Consider the following 20,000-nt stretch of genomic DNA (forward strand, 5'->3'; position numbering starts at 1 on the left):
GAGCCAGTGAAGGGAGATGAGGACAGGGGAGATGTGGTCCCTCATTTTGGTGCCTGACACCAGCCTGGCAGCGGCATTTTGGACTAGCTGCAGGCGGTAGATGGTCTTATCAGGAAGTCCAGCATAGAGTGAGTTGCAGTAGTCGAGCCTAGATGAGATTAGCATGAGGACGACCCTCCTCAGGTCGCTGGGGGTGAGGAAGGACTTGATCTTGGCTATGATGCGTAGTTGGTAGAAACATGCCTTCACGACGGAGCTCACTTGTCGGTCAAGGTTAAGCTCGGAGTCAAAGATGACACCGAGGTTCTTGACATGTGGTCTGACAAGGGTGGACAGGCTTCCCATGTTGGTGCTGAGCTGAGTGATGGCGGTGGTGTTGCCGATGAGGAGGATTTCCCCTTGCTCTCATTCAGCTGTAGGAAGCTCTGGGCCATCCACTCCTTCACATCGCGGAGGCAGTCCATCAGGCGCTTCAGATCGGCGGGGTCGTCAGTGTTGATTGACAAGTAGAGCTGGGTGTCGTCCGCATAGCAGTGGAATGAGATCTTGTAGCGTTGAGGGATTAGACATAGGGGGAGCATGTAGAGGGAGAACAAGATGGGACCGAGGATGGAGCCCTGAGGGACCCCACAGGTGAGGTTGGCTTGTCTGGAGGAGCTGTCTGCTATGTGGACGGCGTGGGTTCTATTGCTGAGGTAGGACTTGAACCACGACAAAGCGGTGTCGGTGATGCCAACCTCCTGCTGGAGGCGATCGAGGAGGATGGCGTGGTCTATAGTGTCAAAAGCTGCGCTGAGGTCCAGGAGGACCAGGGCAGCACATTTCCTGGAGTCTGCGATGAGGAGGAGGTCGTTCCAAACCTTTAAAAGTGCCGACTCAGTGCTATGGCCAAGTCTGAAGCCAGACTGAAACTTCTCCAGGATGTTGTTCTGTTGGAGGTAGGGCCACAGCTGGCTGAGGACAGCCTTTTCCAGGAGCTTGGACACGACTGGGAGCTTGGAGATGGGTCTGTAGTTACTGGGGTTGGAGGGGTCCAGGTTGGGTTTCTTACGGAGAGGCTGGACCACTGCTTGTTTGAGGCTGGGCGGAACAATGCCAGTGGCCAGCGAGCTATTGATTATTGAGAGGATGTGTGGCCCTATCGTGTCGAACACCTCTTTGGTGGTGTTGTTGTTGTTGATGATGTTGTTGGTGTTGATGTTGGTGTTGTTGATGTTGTTGTTGGTGTTGTTGTTGTTGATGTTGTTGTTAATGTTGATGTTGTTGGTGTTGTTGTTGTGTTGTTGTGGTGTTGTTGTTGTTGTTGTTGTGTTGGTGCTGATGTTGTTGATGTTGTTGTGGTTGTTGTTGATTTTGTTGTTGTTATTGATGTTGTTGTTGTTGATGCTGTTGGTGTTGTTGTTATGTTGATGTTGATGATGTTGTTGTTGATGTTGTTGGTGTTGAGAACGGCCTCTGTGTCATGACAGGAATGACATACCTTTAACGGAGAGAGAGGGTGTTGCCTGAGACGTGAGTGCCATTACTGGGTCCTGATGGCTAGAGGAGAGGGGAGGGGAGGGGGGGGAGAGGAGAGGAGGGTGGGGTGCTAGTGATGTCATCAGGAAAAAATTGAACACACAGCTGGAAAGACCCCGGTAAATAACCACTGTCCCTCAGCTGACATCACACACACACACACACACACACACCAGTGGCCTTCGGGGCACACTCTGGGCGTTTCTCTCTCTCTCTCTCCCTCTCTTCCTCTCTCTCCCCCCCTCTCTTTCTCTCCCCCCCCCCTCTCTCTCTCTCTCCCCGCTCCCCCTCTCTCTCCCCCCTCCCCCTCTCTCTCTCCCCCCTCCCCCTCTCTCTCTTCCTCCCTCCCCCTCTCTCTCCCCCCCCTCTCCCCCCTCCCCCTCTCTCTCTTCCTCCCCCTCTCTCTCTCCTCCCCCTCTCTCTCTCTCCCCCCTCCCCCTCTCTCTCTTCCTCCCTCCCCCTCTCCCCCCCCCCCCCTCTGGGGGTGCGTGTGTGGGTGTGGGTGTCTGTGCGTGTGTGTGTGTGTGTGTGTGTGTGTGTGTGTGTGTGTGTGTGTGTGTGTGTGTGTGTGTGGACGTGCGGACGTGTGCGGACGTAGCTCCTCTGCCGGAGCACACCATTCTAAACATCTAAGCGCACACCCGTCGTAACTGCCGCCGTAAATGCAGTAATGTGCAGAAAGATATTGTGGCGATTAGTTTGGACACTGTGTCTGGTTTCAACAATCAAAGTTGCCTTCAAACAAGCACTCCAAAGTGGAAGAGTCTACCGCCAGCAATGGCGTCCCTACGACCCAACCCCAGAACACCTGTTGGGCTGCAGGGAGACTCGAGAGGACTTCTCTGACTGGGTGCAGCCCCCCTGAACGAGCAACAGTGGTCGGACTTCCAAGTCCAGGAGAGAGTTTACCGGAGCAGTTTGGCAGACCGGAGCCGCCATGCTGACACCTGCGTTTCGTCGGGGGATCCGAGAGGCTGGCTCCGTCTCATTTCCCTCTTGAATGGAATGTTCTTCGGGAACGGCGTGTTTGCACCTGGGAACCACTGTGACAGACACCCGCTCGGCTTCCCCCTCCTGAAATATGTTGCACGGGTTCCACAGCAAACAGGAGGGCGGACTCGGAGTTCCTAACTTTGAGTGGACTTGTGTGGCAGAACTGGTTGTTGGCTCAGCATTACTGTAACAAATTGTTTCCAGGATGTCAAAATGCACTGTTAGTATTTATGTCCTTTAGAATTGTACTTTGTATGTGGACATAAATAAAGCATTTAAAATGTGTGTGGGTGTGTGTGTGTGTGTGGGTGGGTGGGTGGGTGTGCGTCTGTGTGGGTGTGCGTCTGTGTGGGTGGGTGTGTGTGTGGGTGTGCGTGTGCGTCTGTGTCTGTGTGTGTGTGTGTCAGTGGAGAGAGAGGAGGAGGTGTGAACAACAACACACACCCACCCCCCCCCCACACACACACACTCACTCACACACACTCACTCACACACACACAGCCGCTGCTCAATCTGATGTGTGTTACAGCAAGCCCACTGGGGTGATGCTAACCACCATGTTGGCTAGCTAAGCTGACCTTGAGAACGTCCACCCCACTGCTCCCCTGTAGGCCTCATAACCCTGACCCTAGAACACCCTGACCCTAGAACACCCTGACCCTGACCCTAGACCCTGACCCTAGGAGACCCTGAGTGTGTGGGTGTGGGTGTGTGTGGGTGTCTGTGTGTGTGTGTGTGTGGGTGGGTGTGGGTGTGGGTGTGGGTGTGGGTGTGGGTGTGGGTGTGGGTGTGGGTGTGTGTGTGTGTGTGTGTGTGTGTGTGTGTGTGTGTGTGTGTGTGTGTGTGTGTGTGTGTGTGTGTGTGTGTGTGTGGGTGGGTGGGTGGGTGGGTGGGTGGGTGGGTGGGTGTGTGGGTGTGGGTGTGTCAGTGGAGAGAGAGGAGGAGGTGTGAACAACAGTGTCACACACACACACACACACACACATTTGAATACTTTATTTGGTTCTACAAATCATATTACACAAACAGGGAATCAAATATTTCGGGGCTAAGCAGCACTGAACACTCAAGGGTCACATGACACCTCCTTCTCCACACGGCCAAGCTGACAATAATAGCCGAGACAGAGCAACATTTGGCAACCTGTTTGGCCTTTCTTTTAGTTATTGCAGCAATTCTCAGACCCCTCATGGTGCATTTATATACATGGCCCAGACTTCCAGATACAAGTATACTGAATTTACACTTGTACCCAAAGCTGGTTATCGTATCAAGTAGTGGTTGGTATTTTATATACTTGTCCTGGAAAGTCTGGTCCATGTACAGGTCAAAGGGACAGCCTAATTCTACAATCAGCATCTCCTTGTGGCTGGTGTGAACAAAGACAACATCAGGTGTATTTGGGATGTTGGCGTGTAGGTGTTTGTATGCATTACATCCATTTGTGTGCAATGGATTCTAGGTGTTGTGAATCCTGATGGTTTAAACAGAATGGACTGTGAGTGTGGGGATACCAGGTGGACAGATTGTACTTGGTCGGTAATACCTGCAGTCATGCTATTGATGGTGAATTTCAAAACATCCTCACCAACAGCGGCGTTCTTAAACACTGAGTGTGAGACTGAGTGGTCAGCGAATTCCAAACAAGCTAGCTTTCCCTGTAGTCTGAATCCACACCAGTGCTGCCTGATCTCAGACTGCTTCAGGCTGAGCAGAACCCTCCTTGCAGAGTCTCTGTGCAGTCCGACAGTCTCTTCCTGCGGTGTTGTGATTCACAATCACACAGGGGTCTGTGATCACCTCATCAGAGACAGGGACTTCAGTCTGTGTGTTAAGTTCTGTCCATCTTAGCTGAACTCCAGTCTGGTTGCAGAGGTCATTGAGATCCGGCCAGTCAGACCAGACCCCGAAGCCCTTGGCCTGGGAATCCAGTTTCCCGGAGTCTTTCCTCCTGAAGCCGAGGAAGTTGTTCTGGTGTGTGCCTGGAAAAGGCCCTGGCCATTTCTCTGACGGTGGCATCGTCATTGTTAAGCATGTGGAGCAGGTGGGCTAGCCTGGTGGCTATGTAGGTCCACTCGACATTGGGGACTCCCAGCCCTCCCTCTCCACATGGGAGAAAGATCATGCCCCGTGTGGAGTGTGTGTTGAGGCCCACCCACTTTCTGACCAGCTGGACAGTTCTGTTCGTCATCTCTCTCAGTGCCTTGAGAGGGATGTGCACATTGGCGAAGAGGTGTTGGATTTTAGCCAGAGCCACCTCTCTCACAGCCTGGAGCTTCATGAGGATGGGGAGGGGGGACAAGTCAATCAGGTGGAGACGATGGAGAAACTCTGTAGTGAGCTCCTCGACCTGCTCGCCCCACTCGCCAGCGATGTTAAACCTGTGGCCAAGGTATGGGTAGGTCTCATTGCGGGAATACACCCTGATGGGTTGGCCCATTACAAGAAAGGTGGGGGGCTTGTCGTTCTTGGCCTTATACCAGTGGTTGCCTCCACTGCGGCGCTCATGGAGTACGGATACCAAAAAAGGATTTGCTTCACCTCCAGCCCTGACCATTGGAGGAACTCATCAGTGCGTGCCAGCATGTTGGTGATGACATCCTCCTGTCGTGATGACACCTGCACGTCGTCCGCGTATCCCTGCACAGGATTTGGGGATCGGACATGCGGAGGAGCGCACTGGTAAATCCACTTCATCCATTGGTTGAGTGCTAAGATTAAGTTCACGACACAACAGGGGCAGCCAGTTTTTATTCCCACCTTCAGTGCAATCGACTCTGTGAGCTGCTGCCCACAGATAACTTGGAGAAATTAGCCTTGGTACAAGCTGGATACAATATTCACAAAAGGCTGAGGCAGGTGTATTTCCTCTAATGCTTTTAGCATCACCTCATGGGGGAGTGTACCAAACGCGTACATCTGGGACATTTTCCTTTTTTGGTATCCTATGGATGAGGGCCCCTTTCCACGAATCAGGCACCTTCTCATTGATCAGGCAGGCATTGAAGATATGTGTGAGTGTCTGTGTTGACGTGGGCCTGGTAGCTCTCAGCGTCTCATAGATGACCCCATCAGATCCACTAGCCTTGTTATTGGGAAGAGAAGCCAGAACTGCATCTACCTCTTCTTTTGTGAAATCATGGGTATCTGGGAAATAGCCTGGCTCTATTTTGTCAATGGAGTTGTACCAAGGGGGCGTGGCCAGGGGAGTGGTAAGCGCTTGGTACAGTTTGACATTTGGATTTATAGTAGTTATTAGGGGTGCAACGGTTCTCGGTTTTTTTACGGACGGTACGGTTTGCGTTCCACGGCTCAATTCACTAGTGAACCGTGACGGTTTTCGTTTTTCGTTTTTTTTTTTTTTTTTTTTTTACCAGGAAGTCACATTGAGATTAAAACCTCTTTTACAAGAGAGACCTGGCCAAGACAGGGTCAAAATAGTAGCTTAAAAAAACAGTTCAGATAACAAGACAGGACATAAGACAGTGGCAACAATACAATAGACAAACAATGGTAGGGGTATTTACAAGGTGATTAAAACATTGAGAAGTCTAACCAAAGCAGGTACAGCGAGCGGTGACCACATCCTTTAATCTACGCTTTAAGATACTTATGGAAATAAGGGCCTCTAATTTAAAAGTAGTCTGTAGGTCATTCCAAGACCAAGGGCCATAATACGACAAGCTTGCCCTTCCAACATTGTTCATGATAAGTGGCACCTTGTATTGTAGCCATCTACGAGACCTGAGACCCGAGCCACTCGGTATAGGGATGAACTTCAGGCCCAGATAATTCGGTAAGAAGCCAGAGATGATTTTAAACACAAGAGTGTACCAGTGTTGGAGCCTTCTGACAGAAAGAGATGGCCATCCAACCAGACTATACAGTGTACAGTGATGGGTCCTGAAGGCACTATTGGTGATGTATCTTAGAACCGAATGATACAGGGGGTCTAGCTTGGATAAAGTGGACAGAGAAGCAAACCTATATACTGTATCACCATAATCCAATTGTGAAAGGAAAAGGGCGGAGACAAGACGTTTTCTGGAAGCCAAGGAAAAGCAAGATTTAAATCTATACAGGAAGCCCACTGTACGCTTAAGCTTTATGGCGAGAAGATCAATTTGGCCGCGTTCGTAAATTAGCTCTGAGAGCGCCGGAGCGTCCACGTGAATGCCTCGAACGCGGCCTTTGGTCAGAGGTCGAGTTGGTCTGGAACGTTTGTTTCTGAACCGAACCGTACCGAAAACCGTGACCCAAAATACCGAACCGTACCGAACCGTGGGCCAACTGAACCGTTGCACCCCTAGTAGTTATACACATTGGCTGTATCACTAACAGTGGGCGGGGTTTCTGGAAAACAGCTGTTATTCAAAATGATATCGATTGCCTTTGATTTGCGGTGTTGCCAGAGGTATGCCAGCTTGTTCCTAGAAACTTGCCTTTGCTGTCGATGTGTCTCTGTCCCGGAGGCCCGCAACGCTGGTTGTATTCTCTCACGGATGAAGCAAAGCTGCGTTTCTATCCAAGGTGTCAGCGAGTCAGGTGTAAGGTCCACCGGGAAATCGACAGTGAGTGGGAATTTCTTCAGGATTCTGGCGACATATTTCAGAAGCTTGAATCCGTATGGACGCGTTTCCTTGCGTCGCGGAGAATATTCCTTTATGAAAAAAAGCGCTGATAAGGATTGACACAGTCTGCCCCACTTCTCTGCACCTCCGGGAGTAACAGCAAAGTTGGATTGGAGCAGTTTTGTGTCCAGTGTCCCCCTGTAGGCTCTTTCATCTCTCTGGAAGTTAGTCCACTCTAGTCTGTCATTGGTCGTACATATTGCTTGAAGTCTACGCGAACATCTCCGGCCGGTGTTGGGCTTGGGTCGCAGACGTTCGGCCGTTGTTTGTAGACTCGCCCGCTGTTCAGGGCTTGTTTAAAAGCCAATCTTAGTATGGTAACGAGGCATATGTGTATCAAAAGCGTCCAGTGCATCTTCCCACTGCAGTAACGATGGCAGTTACAACGGGTGTATGTGGGTTTAGATGTTGAGCGCGCTCATCTCACCACTCACGGCAGCCATGACACACACTCACTCACACACACACACACACTCACGCACACACACAGCCGCTGCTCAATCTGATGTGTGTTACAGCAAGCCCACTGGGGTGATGCTAACCACCATGTTGGCTAGCTAAGCTGACCATGAGAACGTCCACCCCACTGCTCCCCTGTAGGCCTCATAACCCTGACCCTAGAACACCCTGACCCTAGAACACCCTGACCCTGACCTTGACCCTAGACCCTGACCCTAGGAGACCCTGACTCTCACAGAGGTGGTTAAGCAGTGTAGAGAGGCAGTGTAGAGAGGCAGTGTGCTGTGGTGTGTCTGGGGCAGGTGTGGGGTATCAGGGGCAGGTGTGGGGTGTCTGGGGCAGGTGTGGGGTGTCTGGGGCAGGTGTGGGGTGTCTGGGGCAGGTGTGGGGTGTCTGGGGCAGGTGTGGGGTATCAGGGGCAGGTGTGGGGTGTCTGGGGCAGGTGTGGTGTGTCTGGGGCAGGTGTGGGGTGTCAGGGGCAGGTGTGGGGTGTCTGGGGCAGGTCTGGGGGCTGCCAGGGGAGGGTGGTGGAGTGTTTATAGACGCCCTCGCTTGTCCAGCTTCTAACGGATGATTCTCTGACTTTCTCATTTCCGCGTGTGTGTGTGTGTGTGTGTGTGTGTGTGAGAGAGTGAGAGTGAGAGAGAACCCCCCCCCCCCCGCTGTAGCAGTGTTGTACTGGGTGAGAGACAGACAGACAGACAGGTATCAGTGCTGTACTGGGTGACAGACAGACAGACAGACAGGTAGCAGTGTTGTAGTGGGTGACATACAGACAGACAGGTATCAGTGTCAGTGTTTCCTCCAGGAATTTTTACAATGGTGGCGGGTAGTGCTGACCGCGCGCGCCCGCGATTTTTCCGCGTGCACGCGCATGAAACGCGCACGCGCGCTCAAAACAACGACGTAATTTCAGCCAAAACTCGAGGATGGCCCAAAAAAATAAAATGTTTTCCTGTACTTCTCCCGTGTGTCTCTTATTGTCTGTGTCTGTATGTTTTTCCAGCATGTAATTCCGTTGTCAATAAAAACAAAAACACTGATCTGACGGTTTTTTTCACAACGTTATTACTTGTCACTTTAAGCCCAGGAGGGAGTTAGCGATTAGCGATGTTTAGCTTAGCTTAGTTTAACAGAAGTATCTTCACTTTTAACATGACTTCCCGTGGTCGTAGAGGGCTGGTCGACGGCTTAAAATGACCGTGTAGACCTGTAGACCTTATATAGTCATATATAACCTTATGACCTATATATAACCTATATGACCTTATAGTCTTGTGTTTCTACCCCGGGCATAGCCGGTGTTATTCACGGACAAACACTCCTGTTAGAGTGGTTCTAGTACACTGGACATAGGTAACACATAGAGAGGCTTCTCCTCTCTCTCTCCATACTACACTACACTACACTACGCTAGCTCGCGGTGTTCGGGTGACAGCCAGGGCGCGTTCGTAAATACGCTCTAGAAATCTGATCAGCACTCACGGAATGCCTCTTGTCCAATCAAATGACTTGGTCCCTTTATGACGTTGAACCCAGTGTGCGCTCCGGGGCTCTCAGAGCGAATTTACGAACGCAGCCTCAAGTTCAATACTCGCGACACACACGGACTGGTCCAGTTTCAGCGCTTGTGGGTGTGTCTAGCGCTGTGAAGGTCTGAAAAGCGGCCTAAATCTTTTTTTTTTTTTTGGGTTGAGAAATCTGAATGGTGGCGGAGGAAATTCCATCGTGGCGGCGCGCCACGATGAAATGCATGTAGAGGAAACACTGAGTGTTGTACTGGGTGACAGACAGACAGACAGGTATCAGTGCTGTACTGGATGACAGACAGACAGACTGACAAGGGGACTGGACGGACACAAGTAGCTGGAAGGAGAAATCGTCAATGCACACACACGCACGCACGCACGCACGCCCGCGCAGGGCAGGGTAAAGCCCTGGTAGACCAGACCTGACCTCTGTATGTAGGCCAAGGACTAGATTGTCATTTTGGAGGCCACACACACTTCTCTCTCTTTCACTCTATCTCTTTCTCTCTCTCCCTCACTTTCTCTCTCTGTCTCCCTCTCCCTCTCTCTCTCTGTTTCTCTCTCCCTCTCGCTCTCTCCCTGCCTCTCCCTCTCTCTCTGTCTTCCTCTCCTTCTCTCTCCCTCCCTCCCTCCCTCTCTCTCTGTCTCTCTCTCCCTCCCTATCCCTCTCTCTCACCGTCCCTCCCTCTCTCCCTCCCTCTCTCTCTCCCTCCTCTCTCTCTCTCCCTCCTTCCCTCTCTCTCTCCCTCCTCTCCCTCTCCCCCTCCCTCCCTCCCTCTCTCCCTGTCTCTCTCTCCCTCTCTCTCTCCCTGCCTATCCCTCTCTTTCACACTCTCTCTCCCCCTCCCTCCCTCCCTCTCTCCCTGTCTCTCTCCCTGCCTATCCCTCTCTTTCACCCTCTCTCTCTGTCTCTCCCTCTCCCCCCTCCCTCTTTCTGTGTCTCTCTCTGTCTCTGTCTCTCCCTCCCTCTCACCCTCTCTCTCTCTCTCTCTGTCTCTCTCCCTCCTCTCCCTCCTCTCCCTCTCCTTCTCTCTCTCTCCGTTTTGGGTTGTTCAGAAACAGCAGATGAATCCACTGACATGAGCAGCGAGGACACCAGGCCCTCCTCCACCTCTCTGGTGTGGGGGTATGAGTGTGGGTGTGTGGGGGGGGGGGGTGTGTGGTAGCCTGTTGAGTGACAGTGTGTGAGACAGGAAGTGTATGTCGGCCTGCTGAGTGACACGGCGTCTGTTCTCTCTTCCTCTCTCCCTCTCTTCCTCTCTCTGCCTGACGTCACTACCATGGCAGCCTGGGTCCCTGGGGGGGGGGGGGGGGGGGGGGCTGAACGCTGGGGGTCGCAGTTCTGGGACAGGTCGGAAAAACCCACAGCCAGAATGAGAGGAAGCTGGAATGTCTGGGGAGGGAAGAGGGGAGGACAGGAGGAGGAGGAGAGGGAAGGAGAGGAGAGGGGAGGGAAGAGGGGAGGACAGGAGGAGGAGGAGGAGGAGAGGGAAGGGGAGGAGAGGGGAGGGAAGAGGGGAGGACAGGAGGAGGAGAGGGTAGGAGAGGGGAGGGAAGAGGAGAGGAGGGGAGGAAAGGAGAAGGAGAGATTGTGTAGAATCCTGTAGAATGACAGTTGTTGTCTGTTTCTGTCTCCAGGGAGCATGTTTGAGTGACAGGCGAAAGAGGAAGTGGGATCTCTGAAGCTCCTCCCCCTGCTGGCGGAGCCCCTGGACATCTGGACCGGAGACCCCGTTTACTCTGCTGCCCAGGTACCACCATTTTTTTTTACATTTACATTTTTGGCATTTAGCAGATGCCTTATTTCAAAGCGACTTACAATTACACTGACAGACAGACAGACAGACAGACAGACAGACAGGTCGCAGTGTTGTACTGGGTGAGGCAAGGCAAGGCAAGTGTTTGTATAGAACATTTCATACAACAGGGGCAATTCAAAGAGCTTTACATACATTATTTAATAATACAGCAAGAGGAGCATAGTAAGAAAATAAAAATGACAATGAATAAAAGCAAATATAAGAAGTAAATAGATAAAACATTTAATAAGACAATAGTTAATGGAAAAAATACATTGATAGAAGTGTTTGTGTTTAACACTAGGAAAGCCGTGAGGTGTCATCGGGCACCAGTGAGTACAAAACAATTTCTACCTTTGCACTCGATCAAATGTCAGGACCCTCCTTTCATGACTTTTCCTAGATATGTGCGTTCTACCACCCAGTATCTTTACATTTTCAAAATCGAGTTAGTATAAAGCGATTTTGCAGTATTTCTGTGTGTGTCTGTGTATTTGCCTTGGAATTCGGCTGCAATTCTCTTTTATATCAGCAGAGGTAGCAAGGGGGCACACACTGTGCTCAAACTTCAGGCTTTAGTGCTGAATTAGATATAGTGGATAAGACTGATAAGTATGTTACATAATGTGTTTATATATAGGCTATATATAGCAATAGGGATACATAAGATATGTATATGTACAGACAGTTATGAAAATGATAAACTGTACAGTTTGTACTATCCAACTGTATAAACTGTACAGTTTGTACTATCCAAGTTCCATGCAATAGTGATAATATATTATGATATGTGTAGCCTATGTACAGTTATACACAGTATGTACCTATCAAGTTGTGTGGTGCATGCATAGCTACCGCAGCAAAGTAATTGCAGTAGCCTACGTTTGATTATGCATGTACTCATCAACGAATATATTATATAACAAACGGATATTTATAATATTGTATATAATGTATTTTTTGTATATCACTGTAGAACACGGTGCTAGACCACTGGACCACCTCAGGCCACCAGTAATAACCATAATTGTGGATTACTATTTACAATTAGTAGTCTCCTAATCTCGCTACAGTTTGAGTGAGTCTGTAACTACTTTTGTTTCAGCCCATTCTTGCCTATAGACAACTGTACAATCATTCATATTGAGTTTATTCACCCAATAAAGTAAAGATGAATAATACTGCCCTTCACCTTATTATCAGATGTTCATAGACCTGTGTCGGCAATGATAATAATACACAACAGGCAAGACGGTTGTACCATAGATATACACAGATTAATATTTGTAGATTCGTTTTCGAACATTAGATAGGCCTAGTTGATTTTGGCAACATTGTACATTGTAGTAGCCAATTGTCCGCTCGCCAACTAAAGCACTTGGTTATAAACATACTAGGCTCCGTTTCTAACAAGTAGGCTTCTGACAAAATCACTGTATGGGACTCGTTTCTAAAAAGTGAGTTACAATCACTTGATGTAGGCCTAATGGTTGATGGGGGGAGGGTTGATGATGGCTCTCGATCGTTTCCGATCAACAAAGACAAAGACATCGGGTTTCCCCCGCTCCACCACGTCCCAACGGTGTGTTTCTGTAACCATTTTCTCCTCCTTGTTGCATAAAAAAAAATCAAGACTCCACTATTTATAAATAATAATCCACAGATAGGCACAGTCACAGTGCTACATGAAAATATCTAGCCACACACCACATATCATCGCCCTATATGTATTTATCATCATATTTCTCAATATAAAACGGAGGTACGATATATGGCAGATATACTGTATGTATGGTATATCATGGCAGTTTCTGGCGCCTGTCCCGTTCTGTTCAAAGAATATTATATAAAACGCATCACATGTTTGTCATTGTGTGAAAATGTTTCTGTAGCGAAGAACCTTGGTTCAATCTGGAGCTGATCAACTCCGGACGGCAATAGCTCGTTGTGGGTGCAATTGTGCAAGAATAACACTATTTACAGCGCTGTCATTTATTGCTATATTTATTTCTGTTATATATAAATGTGAGCATTACAGATACCTGGTCAACACAGCTTGGGATTCCAAGGAAATTACATGGAACTATGTGTGCCGCCATTGGTGTGTGAATGTGTGTGTGAATGGGTGAATGAGAGGCCGTTGTAAAGCGCTTTGGAGCAGCTTTGGAGCAGCAAAAAAGGCGCTATATAAGTGCAGTCCATTTACCCTTTACCATTTGTGAAAGGGACAACATTGCAATATATATTACAGTTATTTTTTAATAGTGATAATCAACTTTCATTCGTTAGTAATGAAAACTCCCGCAGTCTCGATCAATCTCCTAGATCAATCTCCTCTCCACTTACGTTACATCTACAATCGAATCAAATCAAATCAAATTTTATTTGTATAGCGCATTTCTTACAAGATGCAACTCAATGCACTTCACACAATGAACATTTTCAGTCAATCAGTCAATCAATCAATCAATACTGACAGAGCCGCGAGCAGGCAAAAGTAAAAACCTGTACAGACAGGCTAGTGACCAAACTACTAGACCTGGGACTATCACACTATATATGTGCATGGATCAAGGACTTCCTGTCCGACCGCCCCCAGAGGGTGCGGGTGGGCTCCCACACCTCCACAGCCCTCAGACTCAGCACTGGGTCCCCCCAGGGGTGCGTGCTAAGCCCCATCCTCTACAACCTCTACACCTACGACTTCACCCCCGTCCACCCCAGCAACTCCATCGTAAAGTTTGCAGACGACACCACCGTGGTGGGCTGCATCTCGGGGGGGGGGACGAGGCGGCGTACAGGGATGAGGTAGAGCAGCTGAGCAAGCTGTGCAAGGTTAACAACCTGCTGCTGAACAAGTCAAAGACCCAGGAAATCATCGTGGTCCAGCCCCTGCTCATCGACGGAGAGAGTGTGGAGAGAGTCTCAACCCTCCGATTCCTGGGGGTGCACATACAGGATGACCTGTCCTGGAAGAACAACACAGCAGCCGCCATCAAGAAGGCACAACAGCGGCTCTACTTCCTGAGAGTCCTCAGGAAGGAACACAACAAGCAGGAGATACTGGTGGCCTTCTACCGCGGCGCAGTGGAGAGCATCCTCCCCTACGGCATCTGCAACTGGTTCTCCAGCTGCACAACCGCAGAGAGAAATGCACTACAGAGAGTCGTGAGAACAGCCCAGAAGATCACCGGCGCCCCCCTCCCCTCTCTGGAAGAGCTGTACAACACACGCTGTCTAAGGAAGGCCTCCAAGATCTCCAGAGACCCAACCCACCCTGGGTACGAACACTTTGCCCGGCTGCCCTCGAAAAGGCGGTACAGGACCATGGCCGCAAGGACAAACAGACTGAAGCACAGCTTCTACCCCAGGGCCATCCAGGCCCTGAACACAGCAAAGACCTAGGTTCTGGGCCCTGGACAGTCTGGACGGATTGATGGCAGCTGCTGGATTGAAAAAATCAGGTGTAGTGCTGAGGCACAAATATGTACATTTCAAGCCTGCAAACTGCGACACTTTAAATGAATGTGCAATAACACTATGTGCAATATGACAACCCTAGTCGTCTATCTGTACAGTATAGTATAGTGGATAGTGTACATAGCCTTTATTTATGTAAACCAGCTCCTTTCCCTTCTTGTTTTTTTAGTTCTTTTTTCTTTCCTAGCACCAGGGGAGCCACCCCTCCCAAATTTCGTTGTTTGGTACCTGTACTATAGCAATGACAATAAAGACCATTCATTCATTAATTCATTCATTCATTCACTATGTAGCCAGGAAAAATTCCCTTGCAGCCCTCTACACATAGAGCGACTACTAGCCAGTTATCAAGGACCCCAATTGAAATAAGCCAGTGGCTTTCTTGGGTTTTTATCCTGTTAGTTGACCTTGTATGTAATATGTACATTCATGTACCTACTTCTGCAAATCTTCTAATAAAGTTTTCAATCAATCAATCAATCAGTTTGCCTACCAGTACCCAGCGGTGGGCCCCCACACCCCCCCCCCCCCGGGGAGCCCCCGCCGCCCCACGCACCCAGCCCGCTCCACCACCAGCACACCCGGCCCAGCCAAGCAAGCACAGACCAAAGAGGCCCCGCACAAGGACGGCCAAGCAGGTGCCCCGGCGGCGGAACAGACCAGGCACACGGGGAAGCCGGGGGGCCCCAAGGGGAGGCCAAGGACCACCGGCACAAAGCAAGCAAGCTAGGGCAAAAACCTGTACACCATGTATCCAGGAAAAATTCCTTGCATATTATCGGCGTACACACTGTCCATAAATTTAGTGTTATATGAATGAATGAATGAATGAATGGTCTTTTATTGTCATTGATATAGTACAGGTACCAAACAACGAAATATCTGCATCGTTCGGCATCCAGCATGGGCACAGGTCCTGCCAAAAGAGAATCTTAAGCACAGTTATGATGCAACAACACAATAAAGACAATAAAGATGACAGCAATACAACCTGATGGTGGTCCTGGTACACCCTTGTACCGGTTCCAATACTGCTCTAGGTGCTACTGGGAGCTGACAGTGCCTCATCAGCACCCGGGTCCATTTTCCTGTCAACACAAATCTCAAAACACGAGTATGGTGTAATGGCCTAGTGATCCTAGTTCTATAATGTCCAATGTCTCCCTTAGTATCAAAAGGCGACATTGGATAAGTAGGTTTTGAGGTCACGCTTAAAAATGTCCTGAGTTTTAGACAACCTCAGGCCCTCAGGTAGGGTGTTCCACAATCTAGGAGCATATACTTGTAGCCCAGCTACTAACGTGAGCTATGAGCATTTCAATAAATAAGTCCATTTAATAAATAAGCATCATTTCATGGTTATGTACACGGTTATTAACATTGTTATACGTTTATAATGTGTACTTGTTTACAAACTCTAATGTGAGTTCGCTCATTGGTTATATGTCATTCATTCATTTCTTTATTTCATTGGTCCATCGGGAAGAGCTAGCCAATGAAATGTATGCTGAGAGAGAGGGGGCGGGACTTTGTACTAATAGCGTTAGGTTGCACTAAGTAACGTGTCAGAATGTTTGAGGACCTCGTGTAGTGAAGTAAGACTTGTTGTGTATGCTGTGTGTATTAACAATTCGGGAATCAACGAACAGTTATTCTTTTGGATGTTGGTGCACATTGAAGCTACCAGAGAATTGGAAGTCGAGAGACCCAGCAAAAGGAAAGCTCTTCGTTGGACAACGGAGACCGTTTCCAATCGCCTGGGGTAACTCGAGACCGTCCATTGAATCTTCGCGTCAGTGTCCTTCAATCATTCTCCTGCGCTCGTGGGAGAGCGCTGGACCTCATCCCCCTCATCTCTGCCTCTTTTTACACCATCTTTCAAACCCCTCGTTTACCTACGAGTTCCCCACGAGGTTACGTAAAGTCTATATTCTATGACTGACAGGGAGCCAGTGTAGTGATCTCAAGACAGGTGTGATGTGCGCTCTCCGTTTGGTCCTAGTAAGGACACGAGCAGCAGCATTTTGAACCATTTGTAGTCTATTAATCTTTTTTTTGGGGAGACCTGTCAGGAGAGCATTACAGTAATCTAGCCTACTAGTAACAAACGCATGCATTACTTTTTCAGTGTCTGCCTGGGAGAGGAATGATTGTACCTTAGTGATGTTTCTTAGATGGTAGAAGGATGTTTTAATAGTATTATTAATATGGGTTTCAAAATTTAGATCTGGGTCAATTATGACACCAAGATTCCTAGCCTGACACTTAGTGTTAAGAGCTAGTGTTTTCAAGTGTGCAGATAATTTCTCTCTCCCAGTTTTCTCGCCAATGAGCAATACCTCTGTTTTTTCTTGATTGAGTTGGAGAAAGTTTTGTGTCATCCAAATATTAATATCGGCAATACAATCTATCAGGTGGTCGATCATCTTGTAGTCGTTGGGAGTTACTGAGATATAAAGCTGAGTGTCGTCAGCATAGCTGTGGTAGTTAACGCTATGCCTCTTGATAACAGAACTGAGGGGTAGCATGTATAGGCTAAAAAGCAACGGTCCTAAAATGGACCCCTGGGGAACTCCACAGGTTGTGCTATAATTTTTTGACTTATGGTCACCAAGGGCTACAAAGTAGTCTCGGCCAGGTAAGTCCTGAACCAGTTTAAGACCGGACCTGAGAGGCCAACCCAGTTTTCAAGTCTCTCAATAAGTATGGAATGGTCTACCGTATCAAAGGCTGCACTTAAGTCTAAGAGTACAAGAATCGAGTCTGCATTTATCCTAAGGTCATTAGTTACCTTTAGCAAAGCGGTTTCTGTGCTGTGGTATGATCGGAAACCTGACTGAAGTGGGTCATACCTATTATTTAAGACTAAAAATTCATGAAGCAGTTTATACGCTGCCTTTTCTAAAATGTTGCTTAGAAAAGTGAGATTGGATATTGGTCTACAGTTTTTTGGATCAGAAGGATCTAGGTTACTTTTCTTCAGGGTGGGTCTAACCAGGGCAGTTTTAAGCGCCGCTGGAAATATCCCTTTAAGTAGGGAGTGATTTACAATGCCTAGTATGTCATCAGACACAGATTCAAAAATGTCCTTAAAAAAGGTGGTAGGAATAGGGTCAAGGGGACACGTAGACGGTTTAAGCTGTGACACAATTTTACCTAATGGCTGTGATTGGGTGGGGGGTGGTGGGCGGGGGGCTGTGATAGGGTGGGGGGTGGAAGGCGGGGGGCTGTGAGTGGGTGGGGGGCAGGGGGCTGTGATTGGGCGGGTGGGTTGGAGGTTTGTGGCGGGAGGGACATGTGTGGGAGGAGGGGGAGGTAGGGGACTGCTGGGGTAAAGGGAGATTGGGAGAGGGGGGGGGGGAGGTTTCTACTGGATTTTTGTTATTCTATATCTCTTTTGTTCATTTACATGTTACCACTCCCTTGTACCATTCCCTGAAGAAAAATCAATAAAAAATTGATCACAAAAATATACTTTTGGTTCTTAATGAGTTCTGTCATCACTTTCATACCCTCTTCAACCAAACCCACTCTGAAGGCGTTTATTAAACATAGCAGTTTAGGAGGGTTTCATGACGGCGTTGACAAATACGTTGGTGTTTTTTAAAACCGCGGATTACGGTATAACTGTATAACCGCCCAACCCTAGTGTGTGTGTGTTAATGTTGTCATTTTGTCATGTTGTCATGGTTACCATATGTCTAGCTTACTGTATGTGTGTGTGTATGTTTGTGTGTGCCTACACGGAAAACACCCATAGAAATTAAACAAGACTCACCATTTCGCTGTTAGATGAGCAACACAAATTAATGCCTATTCCTTTTAAATCTGCGCCAAAAGGCTAAATCCAAAGACAATATCAGTCACAGTCAAAACTATTTACAGTTATATAGCCTATTCCACTCCGTGTTCATTTGTGGGCGCTACGCAAGAAAAGCATGGCATCCAGCTGTTGATGTGTTGCTCATATGTTAATTAGCTCCTGTGCTAACTTAGTGGTTCCTGGTCCAGCCACTGTTAGAAATGGTCTGATGTCGTTGCAACAGAAATCCACGCACTTTTCGGTGACTTGCGATTTAACGTTAGCTGGCTTGGATATAAAGGTTAGCTGGCAATGGTTTGGAGAAGAAGTTGGGCCTTGAAAGTTGGCTTGTGCTAGCACTAGCTATGGTGCATCCATGGTCAACATGACGTTGCAGATGGAATGAACCGGGTTTCTTTCTATCGTAGACTAGGATAGTAGTATTGCAATTTCTGCACTGTACATGAACTGACAAGATTCTTCAGAGAAAAGATGATGAAGTTAGAGTCATTTGAATGTTGTTAGACGTCAGGCACATATAGGGTTAAACTCTCTGTCATGAAACCGGAAGCAAGCGCGGCTAACAAAAAACAGCGCTACGAACGTCTAAACTGTATTTTAATAACATAACAACATGCTGATAGAACATCAACATGCTAAAAACACATAACTACATAATTAGATGATCACACAGTCCTTGCTTTTGAACACGTCCTAAAATTAAAGTATGTTTACAAGCCATGTATCACTTACCGTTAGCCTCAAACAATAACAATGAACCCATTCCACAAAGTATCCATAGCCGTTTCACGCGAGTGGTTTATGGTTTCACCAGCTGGCGTCACAAAAAAGTGCCTCTTAGGCTTGAGGACTAGTATATCTGTTATGTAGGACTAGATGTTGATATCCCTCGATAGATACATACTTAAGGCACCGATGAGACTCTGTGGTGTTCAAATGAGCGATGGCATCCTTTGGGTTGTCAAGTGGGCGCCCTCCTTCATGAATGTTTCGCTGATAAGCCCACGACACCTCCAGAGGGTTCAGCAGTGAATCCCAGCGTCCCAGGTTCACTCCCTAGATGCGATCAGCTCATTTGAACGCCCGGGTCGAGTCCTTTCTCTTCATCCACAGCCACTGGCTCCCCTTTTCAGCAGCCCTGGAGAGGTCCTTGATTGCCTGCCGGTGGGCCTTTCCTCGCACTCCCATCTCCCTGAGTAGCCTGGATGTTGAGGTGGCTACGAACCCTCTGCAGCCTACTTCCACTGGGCGTACCTTCGCTGTCCAGCCTTGTTGTTGGGCATCTGCTGCGAGTTCAGTGTACCTCAGCCTCTTCCGCTCGTAGGCCTCCTCCACTGCACCCTCCCAGGGCACAGTGAGCTCGATGATGTAAACGAGCTTGAGCGAGGCTGACCACAGCACAAGGTCTGGTCACAGGTTGGTGGATGCGATCTCAGCTGGGAAGCAGAGTTTCTTGTCCAAGTCTGCCAGCAGCTTCCAGTCCCGTGCTCTGCCCAGCTGCCCAGTGTCTGGTCTTATGGTGGTGAGGCTGGCTTGACCCTCACCCTCCCGAACAAATGGTGCTGGTTGCCACCGGGATGACGGGGGAGGAAGGGCGTTCACACTTGTCCGTTGACTTTCCAGCACTGCTGCAAGACACCTTAGCACCTGGTCGTGCCGCCAGGTGTAACGGCCTTGGGTAAGGCTGGTCTTGCATCCCACTAAGATGTGCTTCAGTGTTGCTGGACTTTGACATAGAGGGCACGTGGGGTCTTCGCCATACCACTGG

General features: G+C 48.7%; 1 protein-coding gene across 1 annotated transcript in view; it reads left to right on the forward strand.

Moving 5' to 3' along the window:
• Positions 1-10,835: 10,835 nt before the first annotated feature.
• The window catches only part of galnt1 (UDP-N-acetyl-alpha-D-galactosamine:polypeptide N-acetylgalactosaminyltransferase 1), a gene marked incomplete at its 3' end in the record, with an annotated part of 99,368 nt that continues 90,203 nt past the window's right edge, over positions 10,836-20,000 (forward strand). The window contains exon 1 of the mRNA XM_080539990.1: positions 10,836-10,881. The remainder of the gene's footprint in view (positions 10,882-20,000) is intronic.

This window comes from Nansenia antarctica, assembly GCF_963989245.1.
Source record: "Nansenia antarctica genome assembly, chromosome: 10".
In the NCBI taxonomy this organism is placed as follows: domain Eukaryota; kingdom Metazoa; phylum Chordata; class Actinopteri; order Argentiniformes; family Microstomatidae; genus Nansenia; species Nansenia antarctica.